The 20,480-nt window shown below is 46.9% G+C and overlaps 1 non-coding gene across 1 annotated transcript; it reads left to right on the top strand.

Moving 5' to 3' along the window:
- Positions 1-16,760: 16,760 nt before the first annotated feature.
- LOC123612734 (small nucleolar RNA SNORA67) lies at positions 16,761-16,898 on the top strand. The gene has a single exon (XR_006720026.1). It is a non-coding gene; the product is annotated as a small nucleolar RNA SNORA67 (small nucleolar RNA).
- Positions 16,899-20,480: the final 3,582 nt, after the last annotated feature.

The raw sequence follows: 20,480 nt of genomic DNA, 5'->3' as shown, positions 1-20,480 counted from the left end.
GTGTCTGACACATGTGACCAGCCATGACCTCGCTGGGGGAGTCACATCCGATGGTTGGCGGGGTGACCTAAGAAGTGGGAGAAGAAACTTCGTCATATTTTAGAGAGAGGCTTTGCCAGCATGAAGCAAGACCAAGATGCAGGAGGAAAAGAAAGATTAACAACATAAAATATTCTCAGTGTGGATGTCAGAGAGATCCTGTAAGAACCAAGTCAGGTGACGTTCCTCCTCAGCTCAAAACCCTTCCGCATAATACAATTTAAAAAAAAAAAAACCTGACTATACTTCAATTGAAAAAAAAAAACCTCCCACAATCAAAAGACAGTTAGCGGAGGGGGGAGGGTGTAGCTCAGTGGTAGAGCACATGCCCAGCTGGCAGGAGGTCCTGGGTTCAGTCCCCAGTACCTCCATTAAAAATAAATAAACAGGTAAATAAATCTAATTACCTCCCCCCCAAAAACAAACAAGAGACAATTAGGCAGAGTGTTGGCAAAGATGCGGAGAAATTGGGACCCTCATATGCTGCCGGTGGGAATCTAAAACGGCCTCTGGAAAACATTCTGGAAATGGCTCCTCAAAAGACTACATCCGGAATTAAAATAAGTCCCTGCAGTTCCCCTCCTAGATATAGACAAGAGAAATGAAAACTGTGTCCATACAAAAATTTCACAGTCGCCAAAAAGGTGGAACAACCCAAATATCCTCCAGCTGATAAACAGATAAATAAAATTTGCCATATCACACAGTGGAATATTACTCTGCATTTTTTTTTAAAAAGGCACTGATACAGGCTGCAACATGGGTGAACTTTAAAAACGTTACCCTGAGTGAAAGAAGCAGTCACAAAAGACTACGTGTGGTCTGATTCCACTGATGTGAAATGTCCAGAACAGGCAAACCCACAGAGACAGAAAACAGACTAGCGTTGGCCTGGGCTGGTCGGTGGGGATCAGGAGTGACCTCTCAGGGTTCTTTTCGGGGTGATGGAAGGCTCTAAAATGGCTTGTGGTGATGATTTACAGCTCTGTGAATACACTAAAACCCATCGAATTGTACACTCCTTTTAAAATTTTTTAGTTATTTTTGGGGGGGAGGTAATTAGGTTTATTTAGTTCTTTTAATGGAGGTGCTGGGGATTGAACCCAGGGGCTCACGCATGCTAAGCAGGCACTCTACTACTGAGCTACACTCTCCCCTCTGAGTTGTATACTTTAAATGAGTGAATTATATACTATATGAATTATGTGTCAATAAAGCTGTTACTAAAAGAAAGCAACAAAACTTTCCTATGGCTCCCACCTCACTCAGAGTAAAAGCCGAAGTCTTCATCACAGCCTGCAGGGTCACCCTCATGCCCCCGACCTCGTCTTTCCCTCTCCTCCAGCCCCCTCTGCTCCACCTCCTGGCTGTTCAAGGAAACTGCTACCTTGCCCCTGCCTCAGGGCCTTTGCACTTACTGCTCCCCCTACTGGACTGCTCTTCTCTCAAACCTCCCTGTGGCCTTCCTTCAAGTCCTTGCTCAAATGTCATCTTCTCAGTGCGGACTTCCTTCCTATCAATCCACACTCACACTACCCCGGTCCCCCTGCCCTAGAATGGCAAATCCGTTATACCTGTATTTCCTCGTTTCACTGGTTCTCACTCCCCCTCTAGAATAACAAAGTTCCCATGAGGGCAGGAATCCACCTATTTTGTCCATTGCTGTATCCCTAGCTCTGAGAACAATGCCGGGCACATGGTAGGTCCTTAATCAACAGGCACTGGAGAGCCCAATGGTTAAGAATCTGCCACTGCATAGTTGGGTGGCCTTGGGCAAGTTGCTTACCCTCTCTGTGCCCTGGCTACTTCCTCATCTATGCAGTCCAGATAATCTCAGTAGTGCCCACCCCTGGGGCACTCACGGGATTAAATGAGTTAATTCAGGTTACACACTTAGCAAGGCGCCAGTGTTCATTGCAATCATCGCTCATTCAGGCCACCACATGCTGTCCGCCACACCCCAGCCCAGGAAGAATTATTATTACCCCCCGGGGCAATGCAGGAGATGTTTTTCGTGGAAGCTGAATGGCTTAATTCAGAAGAAGCATAGCTGGTTAGAGGCAGAGGAGGGATGAAAACAAGTCACTTGGCTCCAGAGCCCAGACATGAATCACGACTCTCTTCGCTGAGGAAAACGAAAAAGCAGAGAGAGGAAAAAGAGGGAGCAGCTGGATAGAGGGAGGGCAGAGTGAGAGAAAGGACAGGGAAAAAAAGAAAGAAAAGAAAAAGCCAGGAGGAAGAGGAACCAATCGCATTTGGACGCACCTGCCACCTAGGTGACCACTGGGTGACGACAGTCCCAGAGCTCACTGGTTCGCTGGTTTTCTTCATTCAGTTGATGTTGACTGAGCACCTAGTGTGTGCCCGGCATGCTGCTAGGTTCTGGGGACCCAGAAGTAAACACAACAAAGCTCCCTGACCTTGAGGATCTTCCATTCCAGCAGACAAGCGAGACCAATAAATGGTAAACATAATCACTGGTAAATTTTATATGTCAAGGCTGTGCTGTCCAAGATTGTGGCCACTGGCCATGGATGGTGACTGGCCACTGGAAATGGTGCTTACCCCAAATGAGAGGTGCTGGGTCATACACTTCGCCAGGTTTCAAAGACTTACGGTGAATGACAGAACACAACATATCTTACTATTTTTATATTGATCACATGTTGAAATGACTACCTTGGGTTATGTTGGGCTAAAGAAAAGTATACTTTTAAAATCAATTTTGCCTGTTTCTTTTTACTTTTTAAAATGCCCTACTAAAAAAAATTTTTAACTGCATAGGTGGCTCCCAGTGCATTTCTGTTGGACACCGCTGTGTTAGAGGAAGATACGTACTTGAGGGGAAAAAAATAAGAGAACAGAGTAAGTGCCCCCAGTGGGGAGAGGGCCTCTACGAGAAGATGACGTTTGAGCAAAGACCTAAAGGAAGTGCAGGAATAAGCCATGTAGATATCTGGGGAAGGACTTGGCAGGCCCAGGCAACAGCCAGTGCAAAGGTCCTGAGGCAGGAGTTTGCCTGGATACATTTTTGTTAAGATGCTAATTTCTCTTGTTGATGTAAATGATTTCTCAGGAGCTATTTTTCTTCAATAAGTGAAAATGGCCTTTGCATTTTTTTTAACAATCCTAGAAAACTTTTTTTAGAGTTCAGGCAACTAGATTTTATTTGACACAGAGTATGATGTGGCTGCAGGAATAGCAAATGGAAAAGAAACAGCAGGACACGGTTCTAATTTATAATTAAGTAACAGGAGGGCGAGTCATTAAATGAATAACAAAACAGTTGAGCTTGATGGGAGAATTCCCTTTTTCTAGTGCCCATACTTTGAGGATTCTCACCCTTTTTGTCCAACAGACACACCTGCCGTGTTTTGAGCCTGCAGGAGATGCAGTGGAAGTGTTTACAGACTCCCCGTGCAATGGTGCCCTCTTCAGAAGAAGCAGGTGCCTGGCTAGCTTGACATTCTATGCAAAGATCTGGAACATGGTTCTGGCAGATGCCACAGTTACCAACCATAATATCCCACATCTGAGGGCTACTGCATTCCATTTTTTACTACAAAGCACTTCTTGCCCATGCTGATGTTGGTGCCACCCAGGGCACCCACATCCATCGCTGCCACCATTTTGGAAACACACAGAAACTAGCAATTTTGTGAATATTAATATTAGTGGAGGCCTCCAGAGCCCCCCAGACATCCCCTAGGAGGCTCAGCCAAGCCCCTACAAATCCCGGCTTCCTGCAGAATCACCCACCTTGGGAGTCTCCAGCCACCTTCCTTCTCTAAGAGCTGGCAGTTGACCTTCACGTTTGCCCTTTACCTCTCAGGACTTGAGACAGCGTCTCTCTCATGAGAGCTAAGCCTCCAACACAAAATCACTTTCTAGATCAAAGGCGTTAATATGTGGGAGGGCTCAGCTGGCAGCCAGGAGTTAATAATTCTGCTGTTTCTGCCAGAACCCAAAAGAAAGTCCTCTGTTCCCACAGCCCACACAGCTGGAGACATGAGGATGGTCCCAGTTCCAGGACCCAGAAGGCTCCTCTGAGGTCACCTGGCCCTGCCCGGCCTGCCCAGAGAAGGGACGTACAGCCATCCATTCACTCATTCATGTAGCAAATATCCACTCAGCACCCACTCTGTGCCAATCCTACTGTGTGCTAGGGGCTGGGGCTGGGATAGTTAATAAGACAGATAGGTCCTCTCTGTCCTGGCCTGACATTTTAGCAAGGGAGAGAAGTTTAAAAACAAAACAAAACAAAACAAAACACACCTAAGCAAATAAATAAGGATTTTATACGATGCCAAGAGCTAACGAGAGAAAAAAATGAGGTAACATCACAGAGAAATGAGGGGGTGGAGGGGTGAGACCAGAAGGGTGAGACTGGGGGAGGACATTCTGGAAAAACAACCAGTAGGTGCAAAGGCCCTGTGGCAAGGAGATGTTCTGTCTGTTCAAGGAACAGATAAGCACAGATGGCGCCATGAAGGGCCAGCCTCCCAGACAGCATAACCACCCAGTTTACTTCACTTGTCCCAACTTATCATTGATAGCACTGCCCTTTTACTCTCAGAGTCTGTGCAATAAATTAAATTGTCATGTTTTTCTTAGGCCGTGGGTAAAGAATTCCAATCTTAGCTGTGAAGGTCTTGCAGCAGATCTGATCTAGGTTTTAAAATACCTTGCAATGATTGCTCATTTTGAACGGGGGATAAAAGCATCATGATTGTACAGGACGACACCCTCACTTAGAGGTGTGAACCATAGGGGGTGGGGGAGAAAGGCCCCCGTGGTGGAGGCCAGCTTCAAAATAATTCACTGAAAGAGAAAGAGAAAAGGATGGATTAAACGTCTGTGGCAAAAAACAAAAAAACAAAAAAACTTGATATTTGTTGAATCTGAAAAATGGCTATATGGGGCTTCATGGTACAATTGTCTCTACTTTTGTGTCTCTTCCTACTATAGACTGAATGTTTGTGTCTCCCCCCACCAAAAAAAAATTCATGCGTTAAATCCTAAACGCTCAGTGTGATAGTCTTTGGAGATGGGGGCCTCTGGGTGATTAGATCATGAGGTTGGAGCCATTTTGGGCTCTTTGGGGGGGGTAATTAGGTTTATTTAATTATTTTAGATGGTGGGACTGGGGATTGAACCCAGGACTTGTGCGTGCTGAGCACACGCCCTACCACTGAGCTGTGCCCTCCCCCCACCACTGGAGCCCTTCTGAATGAAATGAGTGTTCTTAGAAAGGAGACCCCAGGGGGCTCCCTCCGTCTTCAGCCAGTTGAGCACACAGAGAGCCCATCACCATCTATGAACCAGGAAGCAGGTCCGCACCAGACACAGATCCTGCCGGCGCCTTGACCTTGGCCTTCCAGCCTTCAGAGCCGTGAGAAATAAATGTCTGCTGTCTATAAGCCACCCAGTCTGTGGATTCAGTTACAGCAGCCCGAAAGGACTAAGACAATTTCCTTTTTATCTAGAGGATAAAAATACATCTTCCTGACTGCTGCTGCTGGAGGGTCAAGAGGAAAAGTGTGGCTCAGTTATGACGAGATGAGGTTATGCTGAGTAGCCTGGGTTGTAGCAACGTGGGTTGGGGGAGCCCGGGAGAGCTGGACAGATTCAAGGTGCACCCGGGACACAGAGCCCACAGCCCCAGCAGATAGATCAGTGCCCTGCCCTCTTCCCTCCTGTCTCAGTGTGAATCAAATGAGGTCACATCTGTGAGGCCTTAAGGCTTCTAACCCTTAGTGTGTTTATTAAATAAACAAACTGAAATACCCCAGTAGAGGGGAGAGGTGGGAATGAGGCCAAGAAGTAAGTTGGGGGGGGGGGCAGAGGACTCATGAACCCGAAAACTCCCTGAGCAGATGGGGGCTCACAGGATCTGCAAAGGAATCACAAGATGAACTCTAGTCACCCCCATCCACTACCCAAACCCTTATCCTGAACACCTCACTCCCATTTTGGAGAATGCTGGAGGTTCCATCCATCTCTGGGCTGTAGCAACAGTAATAAGAATTTTGAAAGCTGAGGGGAGATTATAGCACAGGGGTAGACTGTGTGCTTAGCACGCACGAGGTCCTGGGTTCAATCCCCAGTACCTCCATTTAAACATAAATAAATAAACCTAATTACCTCCCTTCAATAAGAATGTTTAAAAGATTGCTTAAAAATAAAAACAATAATAAAATCCACTCAAAGTCAGTCCACTTATTATCACCATCCACCAGTCAATACCTCTAAAAAAAGTGTCAGTGATAAAACGTTCCCCCAGAAAAATTCCTCTATTGGTCTAAGTTCTCATTCAGGAATTGGCAAACCACAGCCCACAGGCCAAATCTGGCCCCCAGCTTGTTTCTGTAAATAAAGTTTTATTAGAACACAGCCGTGCTCCATTCATTCCGTAAGAGTCCGGCTGCTTTCCTGCTTCAATGGCAGACTTGTGACAGAGACTCTCCAGCCCCAAAACCCTAAAATATTTATTATCTGGTCCTTTTCAGAGAAAGCAGGCCAATCCCTGTAACTAAACAATTGCCTTGGTTATTGTTGCGTTTTTGTAATTCATCAGTAAGCTTCAAATTAGCACATCTGTGTTACTTATCCTTTACTAAACATTATATTCTACATGGAGATTAGTTCAGAGATCTTCGGATGCCCCTTCTCCAAGTACACAAACTCAGGCACACCCATAAAATATTTTAAGAAATATCCTCAAAATTGAAATGTCTTCCTCTTTCTGGTTTCAAAACCAAAGAATAAATTTAGAGTATAATGATTCTTACTGAATATAATTGTTTAAGGGGATGAGGGGCATTGAAAAAGGATCCTCTCAGGGGTCAAATACTGGGTACACTATCGGCAGGGTATTTGTGAGGATGAAATTAAACATTAAGACGCCATTGGTTGCTTTCCCCAAATGCATTCATTCTCTGCTACCCCCCTCCTTCCTGATGGCAGAGTATCCACCTTCCTCGATGCAGCCAGAGATGCTCTGAAACTGGACCCTGTGCCTCCGTGGGAAGGGAATCCGGATCGCGGCACGCCCCTCCCTCACTATCATTGGCTTAGGGGTGGGGCACGTGACCGAATTCTGGCCAATGGGACACGGGGGTGGTTGCGGGGAACTTCCTGGTGGACGGTGGCCCTCTTGCATGGCCGAAAATAATGGAGCGGGAAGATGAATAGAGTTGGGTCCTCGGTGATGTCCATCCTTGATCGCCGAAACTGAGAGCCCTCAAGCTGCTCCATTTAAGGACTCCCCCACCCACCCTTGCATGGAAATAATAAAAGTCTTCATTGTTAAACAGCTCCGGTTGGTGCTTTCCAGTACTTTCAGCCAAAAACATTTCGATGGCTACAGACGAGAAGCCCTCCGGCAAGCAGCCAGCAGCCACAATCAACGGCTTTATTGATTTATTCGCTCAGTGAATGTTTACTGAGCTGCCTTCTATGTGTCTTCTGTGGGATGGTTCTGGGTCCTGGAGAGCATGAGAGAGGTCCCTGCTTTCCTAGAGCAGCATTCCAGCGGGTGGAGACAAACACAAAGGCAGGTCCACAAATAAACCCACAGAATAATTTTAGATGATGTTCAAGAAAGAAAATGGAGCGGTTTGATAGGGAGGGAGGGACGGTGGGGTTTCTCTGTGAAGGTGACATTGGAGCAGAGAACTGAATGAAGAAGAGCCAACCCGGGGACGGATTCCAGGCGGAGGGCACAGCAGGTGCAAAGGCCCTGGGGTGAGAGTGACCTTTGCAGGTTCAAAGAGCTGAAATGTGGAATGATTACGGCAGCAGCTTTTAGGGAAGTATCTAAAAACAGACAAAAGCCCCACAGTTCAGGTTTCTCTCTCTCTCTCTGTCTCTCCCTTTCTCGATTTCTTAGGGCTTTTGTTCCCAAGCCCAAAGTGTATGAGCCCTGGTTTGTTGAAATCTGAGCTGAGTTTTTCAAGCTTTTCTTCCTAAGTCAAGAGAACCACTTAACCTCTCACCATGTGTGGCCCGAGGGACATTGGCTTTTTTCAATGAAAGCCAAGTGTTTGTGCTTCAGCCTAACTAAACAGCTCTGTCTGCAGCAAGTCCCCCAGCTGTTTCATTATTTTTCCTGCCAGAGCAACATTTTCCATCCTGCCCAGAAAACTGCAGCCCCTGTCATGGCTCCTCCTTTCCAGCACCCACCGCCTCTGCCTGGAGGCAACTTCCGCAGCATCAGAGCAAGAGGACAGACATTGTGCAGCCAGACAGGAGCCTTCTTGAAGCCAACATTGGTACAAACAATCCTTTAGGATAGAAAAGGCCCTTGCCCTTTTAAAAAATTCACTCAGCTGTAGAACAGCAAAGCTGCCAGTCTCTTTCCCAAGTGGGACACTGTTCCTGGACACCAGGCTGAGGTGTTTGCCAGAGGTGGCTGGAACCCAGGTACAAGCAGTTTCCAGAAATACTCTTTGGCAAGTAATGGATGGCGACACCATTCTGCACACAGCTACCAGCAGCAGAAACTCCCATTTGGGCAGAGATGGGGTGATGCCAAGGGGGACCACCGGACACTCAGTCACACGGTTCTTTGTTTCACTGTATTCACTGAGGATTTCCAATGCTCAGCGAATGTTTACTGAGCTGCCTTCTATGTGTCTTCTGTGGGATGGTTCTGGGTCCTGGAGAGCATGAGAGAGGTCCCTGCTTTCCTAGAGCAGCATTCCAGCGGGTGGAGACAAACACAAAAGCAGGTCCACAAGTAAACCCACAGAATAATTTTAGATGATGTTCAAGAAAGAAAATGGAGCGGGGCCACAAGGTGCATTAGCCATGGCCTCACACAGGTCCCAGAGCAGTGGGGACAAAGATATTGCTGTCACACCAATGAGTCCATAATGATGCTGGAGAAAAATGCTCTCAGGGAAAGGAATCCGTTCGGTGAGAAGGTATTACAGAGTTCACAGAGTGGACCTTTTCAAAGCAAATAGGATCACATTACTTCCTGCTCACACCGGCCACTGGTTTCCTGTTGCCCAGACTCCCCCCTCCCCAGGGCCCACAAGGCCCCGAGCTCTGGCCCTGGTCCAGCTCCCCTCCCCTCCCCCTGCCACTCCCCGAGATGCAGACTCCTTAGCCTGCTGTGGCTCTTCTGATGCGTGCAGCTTGTGCCCACCACAGGACCTTGGCACATGCTGTGCTCACTGCTCTAAACACTCTTCACAGGTCTCTGCGCTCTCCCTTAAGTTCTGGCTCCTCAGAGAAGCCCCCCCTGGCCAGCCCATCTGAAGCAACACTCCTGTGACAGCTTCCTGTTATATTTCATGGCACCCTAATATTGTCCAGCCTGATTGTTTCCATCTGTCTCCTCCACTGTACCACAAGCGCAAAGACCTTGACTGTCCTCACAGCGGGGCTCAACATATGCCCTGGTTTGTGGAATGAATGAATGAACGAGGGACCTGACCCTATCCAGGCCAGCCAGGGAAGGCTTCCTGAATTGCCATCTGATGGACTAGGAGAAACTGGGCTGTCGACCTCAAACTGAGCTGAACTTTAGAATCCCGGGGGTGCTGTAAAGCCAGCACTCACGCCCCATCCTCGGGGAGTCCCGGGGTCTGGGGTCCGGCACTAGGGTTGGTGTAGTCTTTAATCCCCGTGTGATTCCCACGGGCAGCCAGCACTCAGAGCCGTTCACCTGGGCCTCCGGTTCTCCATTCTCAGCAATGTGAACATGACAGAAATGCAGGTTCTTGGTTCTTACCCCAGACCTGCTGAATCAGACGTGGTGGGATGAGGCCCAGTGATCTGGGTCTTCACAAGGCCTCCATGGGATCAGAAGCCCCGGGCAATCGGAGGCAGAGAAGAGAAGAATCTTTCAGAAGAATGAATGCTTTGAGCAACATCCCTGGTGTTCAAAGGGAGGGACTCCGCACGCACTGGTCCTAGAGCTCCTCCTCCCTGAGACAGGCCCCCTGTGTCTCCTGTCCCATCATTTCCTCTGAGACAGCTGAGATCTGGAGCAGCTTCAGGTGTCCCCAGGCTCTGTAACCTTGAACATGATTTTAGCTCCAAAGTGTCACCTGACCTGAAGTTGGCGCCGTCAGCTGCAAGGCTCTGTGGGCGAAGGGCACCTTCTCTTCCAGCTCCTCTCTCCTCAGACCTGCCCCACAGGTATGGAGAAAGGTTCTCAGGTGGGAAGGAGTTTATTTCAGCAGCGTGTTTACTGGTCCCAAGATACTGGAATCAGCTTCCTGAAACTCTGTCCTAAGGAACTCATTCAGAGCGAAGCTAGACAGCTGGCCCCTGCAGGCTTTGCGGTTTATGCCACGGTGTCTGAGTCTGTCTCCTCTTCGTTCTGTTCTCCCTCCTCCCTCCCCCAGCTAGTCACTAAGATTCCTCTTGCTTTGACATTTCCTGAATCCCTCCATGGCCCTCCACCCGTAGTGGGTGGAACTGTGTCCCCTTAAAAAGATATGTTCAAGTCTTAACCCCCAGGACCCAGGAGTGCAAACTTATTCGGAAACAAGGGTCTTTGCGGGTGCGACCAAGTGAAGATGCGGACACCCGGGACTGCGGTGGGCCCTAAATCCAATGACTTGTGTCCTTATAAGAGGAGAGGACACCAGGGAGGCCGTGCAGTGATGAAGGCAGAGGCTGCGGTGATGCGCCTGCAAGCCAAGGAGTGCTAAGAGCCACCCGAAGCCGGAAAAGGCGAGGAAGGCTCCCCATCCTCCCCGAGAGGCTGCGGAGAGCATGGGACACCTTGATTTCCAGCTTCTGGCCTCCAGAGATGTGAGAAATAAATTTCTGTTGTTTGAAGCGCCCCAGTTTGAGATACTTTGTTATGGCGCACCATCCCCACCGCCCTTGTTAGGCCGGTGGTTCTCACGCCCAAGGCACAGCAGTGTCCCCCCGGGGACAGGGAAACCGCAGCGCAGGGCCCACCCCAGGGCGCCTGACTCAGTGTGCCTGGATGGGCTTATAATTTCGCATTTCTAACAAGCTCCCAGGAGAGGCTGCTGCCACTGCTTTGGGGACCACACTTTGAGAATCACTGAATCACCGTTGTCTTGCCTGGATGACAGACCCACCCCCCACTGGCCTAAACTGTCTCCTCGTCCTCCACCCGCAGGCGCCAGAGCTTCTTCAAACTCACCTGGGAAATGGCCGCTCCCCGATTTAAAACCTCCAGGAGCTTCTCAGGGCCTGCAGGACAAAGGCCAAACACCTTCACAAGCCACCCGGACTGCCTGGTCTCAGCTGTGGGTGCTCGGAAAGGACGCCCCGCCCCACCCCCAGGGCACAAGGAGAAATGGAGAAGCAAGGCTTTCAAAAATTGCTCGCATGAATTTATCCAATAATTTTGAATAGATATTGTGTCAGTCTCCTGGGGCTGCCGTAACAAAGAACCACAAATGGGGTGACGTGGGGGGAGGGTACAGCTCAGTGGCAGAGCGTGTGCTTAGCATGCATGAAGTCCAGGGTTCAATCCCCAGTACCTCCATTAAAAGTAATAATAATAATAAAAAAATAAATAGACTGAATTATCCTCCCCATGACAGACAAAACCAAACCACAGAGACGCATTCTCTGACATGGAGGCTAAAATCTGGAGCCAAGGCGTGGGCAGGGCCACACTCCCTCTGGAGACAATAGGGGAGAGGCTTCCTTGCCTCTTCTGGCTTCTGGTGGCTGCTGGCTTCCTTGGCGTTCCTTGGCCTGTAGACACATGTCATCACGTGGCCATGTGTGTCTTCAGATTCCCTGAGCAGAACACCCAGCTAAGCTGTACCCGGATCCCTGACCCACAGACACTGTAAAACGTGTCTCGTCTCTTACAAGGACACCAGCCAGCTTGGATTAGGGGCCCATCCTACTCCAATATGACGTCGTCTTCACGGCTCTGCAGTGACCCTACTTTCCAACAAGGTCACACCCCGAGGTTGTGGGGGTTGGGGCTTGCACGCTCCTTTTTGGTGGACATGGTTCAACCCATAACGAATATTGATCATAGTGACAGCTGATACTTCAGGAGCCCCAGCTGTGCCGGGCACTATTCTAAATGCTTTACATCTTAGCTCGCTGAATCCTCACACTGACCCTCAGAAGTCAGAACCCGCATCATCCCTACTTTTCAGACGAGAAAACTGAGGCACAGAGCAGTGAAGTGACCAAGCCCGGATCTGAACCTGAATCCTCAGATTTCCGAGGCTGAGTGCTACAAAATTCAAGAGAAGCAGGAAGGCACATTTGATGAGGTCAGCCCCCTCCCTCACCAGTGCCCCAGCCGCCAGTTCCACTCTTACAGATTCTGGAAACACTCTGATATTTTATATTTTTTAAATGCACCCGAATGGTCAGCGTGAGAAGGTTATTAGAAGGCTGTTAGGCTTGCTTTACCCACATCACTGCTGAACCGTGGGGTTATTTTGAATCGCTTCTTTGGGAGAAGGCAGCATCATTTTTTTCAGAGTTTATAATCTCCAGAAGCTCCACTCCAGACTCCAGCAGCCGCCCCTCGGCGCCCCCTCCCCGGCTCGCAGAGCCCTGAGTGTGTTTGGCCAGTGGACTTTGCAAAGCCCTCCCCAGGCATAGCACCTAGCACCCTTACAATATTATATATTATCATAACGCCAAGGTAAAAACGACACGTTTTAAAAAAGACACATACCGTTTGCATCTCTGTGTACATTTGTGTGTGTGCTTGAAAAAAAACCAGGCCATGTTGAAGACGGCTTTAGGACGACAGTGAGGAAAAATAGGGTGGGGGCACCCTGGAGTCAGACAGCTCCCAGCCATTGTCAAAGCCTTGGTTTTTTGTCTTGGACAATGGATTACTTTAAAATAACCAGTTGATTTCTCCTTTCTAAAAAATTATTGAGATATAAGTCACACAGCATGAAGTTCAGCCTTTTCAGGTGTACCATTCAGTGGTCTTAGTATATTCATAACGTTGCACAACCATCACCATCATCTAACTCCAGGAAATTTCATCTCCCCAAAAAGAAACCCCTTACCCTTTAAAAGGCACTCCCTGCCCTCACCTCGCATCCCCTGACAACCACTTTCTATCTCTATGGATCTGCTTTTCCCTGCACAAATCCTACAGATGGAATCCAATTAACTCTTAAAAGAATACAAGCAGGTCCTCTACAGACCAAATGAGATTGTAGCATGAGCTCTGGACGATGATTAATTCAATTCTGTGCTCTGAGAGCCCATGGAAAAACCAGAACCTGGGTCCTTACGGTGAGAGTCAAGTACTAAATTAACCCACACAGGAGCGGCCTGGTTCCTGGCTTCTTGTTATGCAGGACGACAAAGGTCTCCATTGTTCAAGTCACTTTTGATTGAGTTTTTACCAACTTGCCGCCCAGAACCCTCAACTTGATATAATCCTGAACTCTACACACCTACAGCTGCTACTCCTTCCTTCTAAGAGCCTTTGCCCATGCTGTTCCCTCTGCCTGGAAAGACCTTCCAACCAGCTGTGGCTTCCTTGTCCTTTAAACTTCAGTCTCTGTTTAAAAGTCACCAGAAACTCTTGTTTTAGGGGCTTGTTGGAACTTGGGGTTTGATGCAGGACACTTGCACTGTAGAGAAGAGGGTTCTACTCTGAAGGAGGAAGGAGGAGCAAGATCCTGGCGGGGCAACCTCCAGTGGCACCGGCATACCCATGGGGATGAACACCTAGCTGCGTGCCCGCTGGATCGAAAGTATGCACCTTTCCCACTTCGAAAAGCTTTCCCAAGCCAATCTCCAAAAAGAAGCTCACCACTTATACTCCCACTAACAGCACATGCAAGTACTTTTTTTGCATCCTCAATGGTTGTGTATCATTAACTCTCCGCGCACACTGGGGAGGTGGAAAATTACCAACGACTTTGCTCGGCACTTCTTTCACGATAAATGAGGCCGAACATTTTTTCACATGGTTATCAGCAATTTGCATTTTTTCTTCTGTGAGTGTCACACTGACCTCCTGTGATCTTTTTTTTTTTTTTTAAAGGGAGGTACTGGGGATTGAACCCAGGACCTCATGCACGCTAAGCAGGCGCTCTACCACTGAGCTGTACCCTCCCCCGATCACTTATTCTACTGGCTTGTTTGTTAGCGTTCTTTGTAAATGAAGGGCATCAACTCTTTGCCTCACACAGGGGTTGCAAATATATTTTCCAAGTTGGCTTTGTTTTTGATATTTTGCAAAAGACGCGATTTTATTTTCTCGTGAAATTTACTTTTTCTATGAATTTTGTGCCACATTCAGAACAGTCTCCCAAAGCAAGAACTGCTTGTAAATCTCCATTCTCTTCTGGTGTTTTGTGGGTGTTTCTATTTTTAAAGCTCTGCTCTATTTGGAATTAGTTTTCAGCTATGGAATAAGAAAGGAATCCAGTTATCTCAACCCCATTTATTTTCACTCTTTTCTCTGTAGAATAAAGTAGTCGTCTTCAACATTCCAGTTTCTTTATATACTTCAGTCTCTCACTGGATTTTTCTCTCTTACAATATTGTCAATCTGCTCAGTCCTTCTCCAGGGCCAACTGTATCCAGTACTCCATCTTTATAATTCACTGTAATATTTAAGAAAGCTAATTTCCCCTCATTATTCTCCATTTCCAGAAGTTTCCTGGCAATTATCATGTATTCTTTTATTTTTAATTTTCTAAATTATTTTTTCCAGAGGGGTAATTAGGTTTATTTATTTTTTTGTTCATGTTTTCTTTTTATTTATCTATTTATTTTTTATTGACGTATAGTCGGTTTACGATGTTGTGTCAGTTTCTGGTGTACAGCGTAGTGGTTCAGTCATACAAATGCATACATATATTCCTTTTCATATTATTTTTCTTGATAGGTTACTACAAGATGTTGGATAAAGTTCCCTGTGCTGTGCAGTAGAAACTTGTTCTTTGTCTTATTTTTTTAATGTACTTCAGCACCATTTTCACAAATTTCTCCGAAGTCCCTGTTGGTTATTTCATTGGGATTGCATCGATTTCTGGCTAAATTGAGGGAACTCTGACATCTTTCCAAAACGGATTCTTTCTCTCTAAGAACGAAGATCACCTTGCCACTCAGCCCAGCTTCCTCTTAACAGTTCATAGCAGAATTTTAACACTTAAGAAAAAATTTTTTAATGGAGGTGCTGGAGATTGAACCCAGGACCTCGTGCATGCTAAGCATGCATTCGACCACAGAGCTAAATCCACCCCCAACACTTTTTATATTTGTAGCCTCCACGTTTCTCGGGGAGTTGGCTGCTAAATATTTTATCATTAAGGTTGCTATTGCAAATTGGATCTTTTCTCCCATTTAAAGCAAAGTTGTACACATGTAGCCAAGTCCAAAGACTGGTTCAGTACGTTTGGGCTGAAACTCCAAGAATTCTGCATTTTTAAGCCATGACCTACTGTGATCGATGCTCACTGAAAGCTGAGAACCATTTTCATTCAATGCTACGAATCTCAGCTTGGAGAAGCATCTGAGGACCGGGCAGCAGATTTGTTTTCTTGTTTTCTTCCTGTGCCACATTTCACATCCTTTGTAATTTCTGAAAACTGAGAACTGAAATTAGAGTTCTGCCCAGCACAGAACTAGCAAGAGGAACTGCGTTCTTACATAAGTGAAACAAAACACAAACTCCCATAGAACAGCAACTCAGACTCTGCTCAGAGCAAACGCTTTCTCCTTTAAGAAATCACCGTCCAAGGCAAGACTCAGCCTCCATCAACTGGGTGGAGGGAGGCCCCAGAGCGTGCGGGAAAGTGCCTTTTCCCCGCATGTGGCCCGTGTTCATACAGAATGGCGCTGGAAAGCAAGGTCTTTACAAATCACCCGCTCCGACTGCCTTATGCTTCAAACGGGGGGTTATGAGTTCCTGCAAGACCTGTTCCGGAGAGGCCAAGTTCATTTTGCAGAAATACAAACTCTGCACAATTTCTCCAGGAACCTTACATCACAACATCTCAAAGAAGACCTCTGGGAAGCTACACAAGAGTCCTGTAACAGAGGTTATCTCCGGGGAGGGCAGTCAGAGCAGAGGTAGACTTTTTTTTTTTTTTCCCTTTTCCCGAAAAAACCCTTTCACGCTTATGGTGGCTTTAAAACACGTCTGCAAATTTTTTGATATTTCCTCATGAAAAGATGGAGTCTGTTGCACATGAAAGGACACAGTCAACGCAGTGAAAAGGAACCTACAGGGCGGGACCAAATATTTGCCAATCATCTATCTGGTAAGGGGTTACTACCCAGAACATATAAAGAGATCTTACATCTCCACAACCAAAACCATCAAATAACCCGACTTAAAAATGGACAAAGGACATGAACAGAAATCTCTACAAAGATGATACACAAACAGCCAACAAGCAAATGAAAAGATTCTCAACATTACTGACCATCAGAGAAATGCAGATCAAAACTACAGTGAGATATCTTTATACCTAGTAGGATGGCTACTATCCAAAACAAACAAACAAACAAACAAACAAACAAAAAGCCCAAAAATAACCAGTGTTGGCAAGGATGTGGAGAAACTGGAAGCTTTGGGCGCCGCTGGTGGGACTGTAAAACAGAACAGCCACTGTGGAAAACAGTACAGCGGTGCCTCAAAAAGTTAAAATAGAACTGCCGTATATTCTAGCCATCTCGCTGCTGAGTATATGCCTAAAAGAATTCAAGGCAAGATCTCAAAGAGATATTTGCACATCCATGTTCACAGCAGCATGATTTATGACCGCCAAGAGGGTAGAACCCCAAGGGGCCGGCTGGCGCCCCTCATCAGGAAATTAGCTACTTGGAATAAAATCTGGCATGCCTCAGGTTTCCAGGGGAGAAGGGGCTCCCTTCGGCTGCCTCCACGTGTGCTTAAGTCTCTCTGGATAGTCTTCTGTGTCCTCTTATTCACACGCTGAAGCTGGCCTTCGTCCGTGACCACAGGCCAGAGGCACTGATGTGCAGTGGCCATCAACACGCTGACAGAAGAAGATAAGAGGACCCTTCGAGACGCCAAGACCTTCTACAGCACCCCCATCGGGGAGTCGCCCCTCGGCGTGGCTGACCCCATCTGAAAGGGGCCCTCTGCTACCCAGCCCCCGCCAGGAGCCACCCTGGAAGAGGGGTGCTGAGGGGCAGCAGGAGTGGGGTGGGAAGGGAGCCCAGGGATGGACATCTTGTCATTTTTTTTTCTTCGAATAAATGTCACTTTTTGAGGCAAAAAAAAAAAAAAAGAGAACCAACCCAAGTGTCCGTTGATGGATAGATAAACAAAATGTAGTGCATACATACAGTGGAACGTTATTTAGCCTTAAATTTAGGAAGGAAATCCTGTCACATGCGACGTTGTAGATGAACCTTGAGGGTGTTATGCTAAGTGAAATAAGCCAGTCACACACAAAAAAAGCCAAATACTGTAGGATTTCACCTTAGGTTCTCCAGGTCCCTAGAGGAGTCAAACTCATAGGGACAGAAAGGAGAGTGCTGGTGGCCAGAGGCTCAGCAGAGGCAGGTGGCGAGTTGTTACTTAATGACTTTTGGTTTTTGCAAGATGCAGAGGCGGTGGCCATCTGTCCTACAACAATGAGCATGTATTTAACAGGACCGAACGTATACTTAAAAATGGTTAAAATGACACATTCTATGTTCTGTGTTTTTTAACCATATTGGGACAAAAAAAAAGGCATAAGCGAGAAGAAAAGGGTGGAAACGAATTCTGTTCACCTTGAACGTGGGTGAACTGGGGTCAGAGCAGGCTCACTGGCACCTGGTCCACATTCAAGCAGATGCGGGAAGACAGAGAGAGCATAGGACAAGCAGGCTCCTTCTTACAACGTGACCTTGAAGTCACAGCTTCCAGCCGTGCTTGTTTCTAACGTGGAGACTGTGACGGGGGCCCCTGGGGGCTGCTGGCTCTTGGAACCCAGCCGCCGCGCTGGGAGGGACCCCAGACCACAGGAAGTTGCTCCGTGGAGCGTTCTGGCAACAGCCCCCTCGGAGGTCCCAGCCCAGACCAGCTCCCAGGACCAGACGAGTGACTGAGAAACCCTGACCCCAGGCACGTGGGAGAGCGCCCCGCCGAACCGGCTCGCCCCGGAACCAGGGGACACCATCACAACAGATCGTCGCGGGGTCCCACTGCTAAGTTCGGAATGGCTTATTAAACAGCGATAATCAAAGCAATGCTGTTGCGTTTTCTAAAGCACGTGTACGTATTAGGCATGCTTTTTCGTTGTTGTTTCTACCGGAGTTACAGGGGATTGAACCCAGCACCTCGGACACGCTAAGCATGTGCCCTACGGCTGAGCTCTACCCACCCCCAAGGTCTGCTTTTAATTTTAAAAAGATACTTAAAGCCTAATTGCTGCATTTCAAGTCTCAAGAATTGCATAAAAGCTAAAAAAAAAAAAAAAAAAAAAAAAAAAAAAAAAAATTCTAGATGACAGTTTTTTGCCCGTGTATGTTAAGGAACTAATTTCAGAATTTTTTTCCTGATGGTGGAATATTTTAAACACTCATGAAAGGACAGAGAATACTTTAGCCAGCACCTGGCTCTAATAAACCTTAATACGTAGTGTTACATTTTACGTATGTAATACTGCGCTTGTTTTTTTTTTTTTTTAATACTTTTGAAACATTTTTAATTGTGGTTTAAAAAGACACACAACATAAAATGTACCGTCTTAATGACTCTCAAGTGCACAGTTTTGTGGCGTGAATACATTCACACCACAGCACAACAAACGTCCAGAGCTTCTGCACCTTGCGAAAGTGAAACTCTATACGTGTTCGACACTAACCCCCCACCCCTTCCTCCCAGCCCCTGGCCCCCAGCACTCCCCTCTCTGATTCTGTTTGACGACTTTAGATTCACATAAGTGGACTCAGACAATGTGTGTCTTTTCATGATGGGCTTAATTCTTTTTTAAAATCAAGGTGAAATAACACAGAAGTGAACAATTCAGCGGCATTTAGTACATTCACAGGGCTGTGCAACCACCACCTCTGTCTAGTTCCAAAACATTTTTATCGCCCAAAATAAAACCCTGTACCCATTAAACACTCTCTGTCTGTTCCACCTCCGGCCCCCAGCCCCTGGCAACCACCACATTTTCTGTGTCTACAGATTTGCCAATTCTGAACATCTCATGTAAATGGAACCATGGGATATGTGGCCTTTTGTGTGTCGGCTCGTTTTTGAGAAAGGAGGTATGATCGACACGCTTGAAGACCCAAACAGGCCCCTACCTAATGTCATTCCTCTTATTCTGTCCTCAGAACCAATAAAGAATTTTTAGAAATGAAGAAGGATGTTTAGGGAAGAAAATAAGACAACATTGTAATGGAAACATCTCCTCAAGGCTGAAAAAATCATTGTTATTCATTCTTTATTTATTCAACAACTATTCACTGAGCACCTACTATTGCTAAGCCCTGTTCTAGACACAAGGGCACAACAGGAAAGGGCAGATGGGATACCTGCTTTTAAAGAACAGTGGGCAGGCAGACTTCAAGCCACGATCACCAAATACCACCAAGTAAATAGAGGGAAGTGTTAAGTAAGGAAATACAACAGGGGGTGGTGTCAGGAGTAACCAGCTGGCCATGTTCATTTGGGAGGCCAGGGAGAGCCTCTCTGACAATTAAACAAAAGCTGGAATAACAAAATGTGCCTGCCACTCAAAGACAGGGAAAAGCAGAGGGAACGGCATGTGCAAATGTCAGGAGGTTTGAACTAACTTGATAAAAAGAATAGCAAGGTGATAAGTAGGATGAGGAAACAAAATCAGGACCGTGGAGAAGAGAGTGACAGGGGTGGGGGGAGGCCCAGTGGGCTCCACGGAAATGGCTCTAACGTAAGACCTGAAGCGGGTGGGAGATGAGGTTGGAAGGACCAGCAGGGCCTGGATCTTATATGGCCCTGCAGGCTGTGGCGATGGGGTTGAGTCCTGTTTGTTTCCACTGGGAAGAAGCCATTGGAGGGGTTTAAGCAGGGAAGGGGCGGGAATCAGGTGTACGGTTTTTTAAAAATTCCTGGCTGCTTTGCAGAGTGTGGAAGTGTTTGAAATATGAGCTGAAAGCATTTTAAGTTGAGAAGGTTTGCTCATCAAAATCAAAAATGAAGGTGGAGGCAATGTTCACAGCAGCACTATTTACAACAGCCAAGACACGGAAGCAGCCTAAGTCTCCATCCTCAGAGGACTGGGTAAAGAAGCTGTGATCTATTTATACAATGGAATACTACTCAGCCACAAAAAAGAATGAAATAATGTCATTTGCAGCAACATGGATGGACCTGGAGATGGTCATTCTAAGTGAAGTAAGCCAGAAAGAGAAAGAAAAATACCATATGATATCACTTATATGTGGAATTAAAAAAAAAAAAAAAGAGAGAGACACACACACACACAAATGAGCTTATTTATAAAACAGAGACTGACTTGCCTACATGGAAAACCAGC

Source organism: Camelus bactrianus, chromosome 32, assembly GCF_048773025.1.
Source record: "Camelus bactrianus isolate YW-2024 breed Bactrian camel chromosome 32, ASM4877302v1, whole genome shotgun sequence".
NCBI classification, from domain to species: domain Eukaryota; kingdom Metazoa; phylum Chordata; class Mammalia; order Artiodactyla; family Camelidae; genus Camelus; species Camelus bactrianus.
The sequence above is the reverse complement of the archived record's forward strand: the minus strand, read 5'-3'. Positions and strand labels throughout refer to the sequence as shown.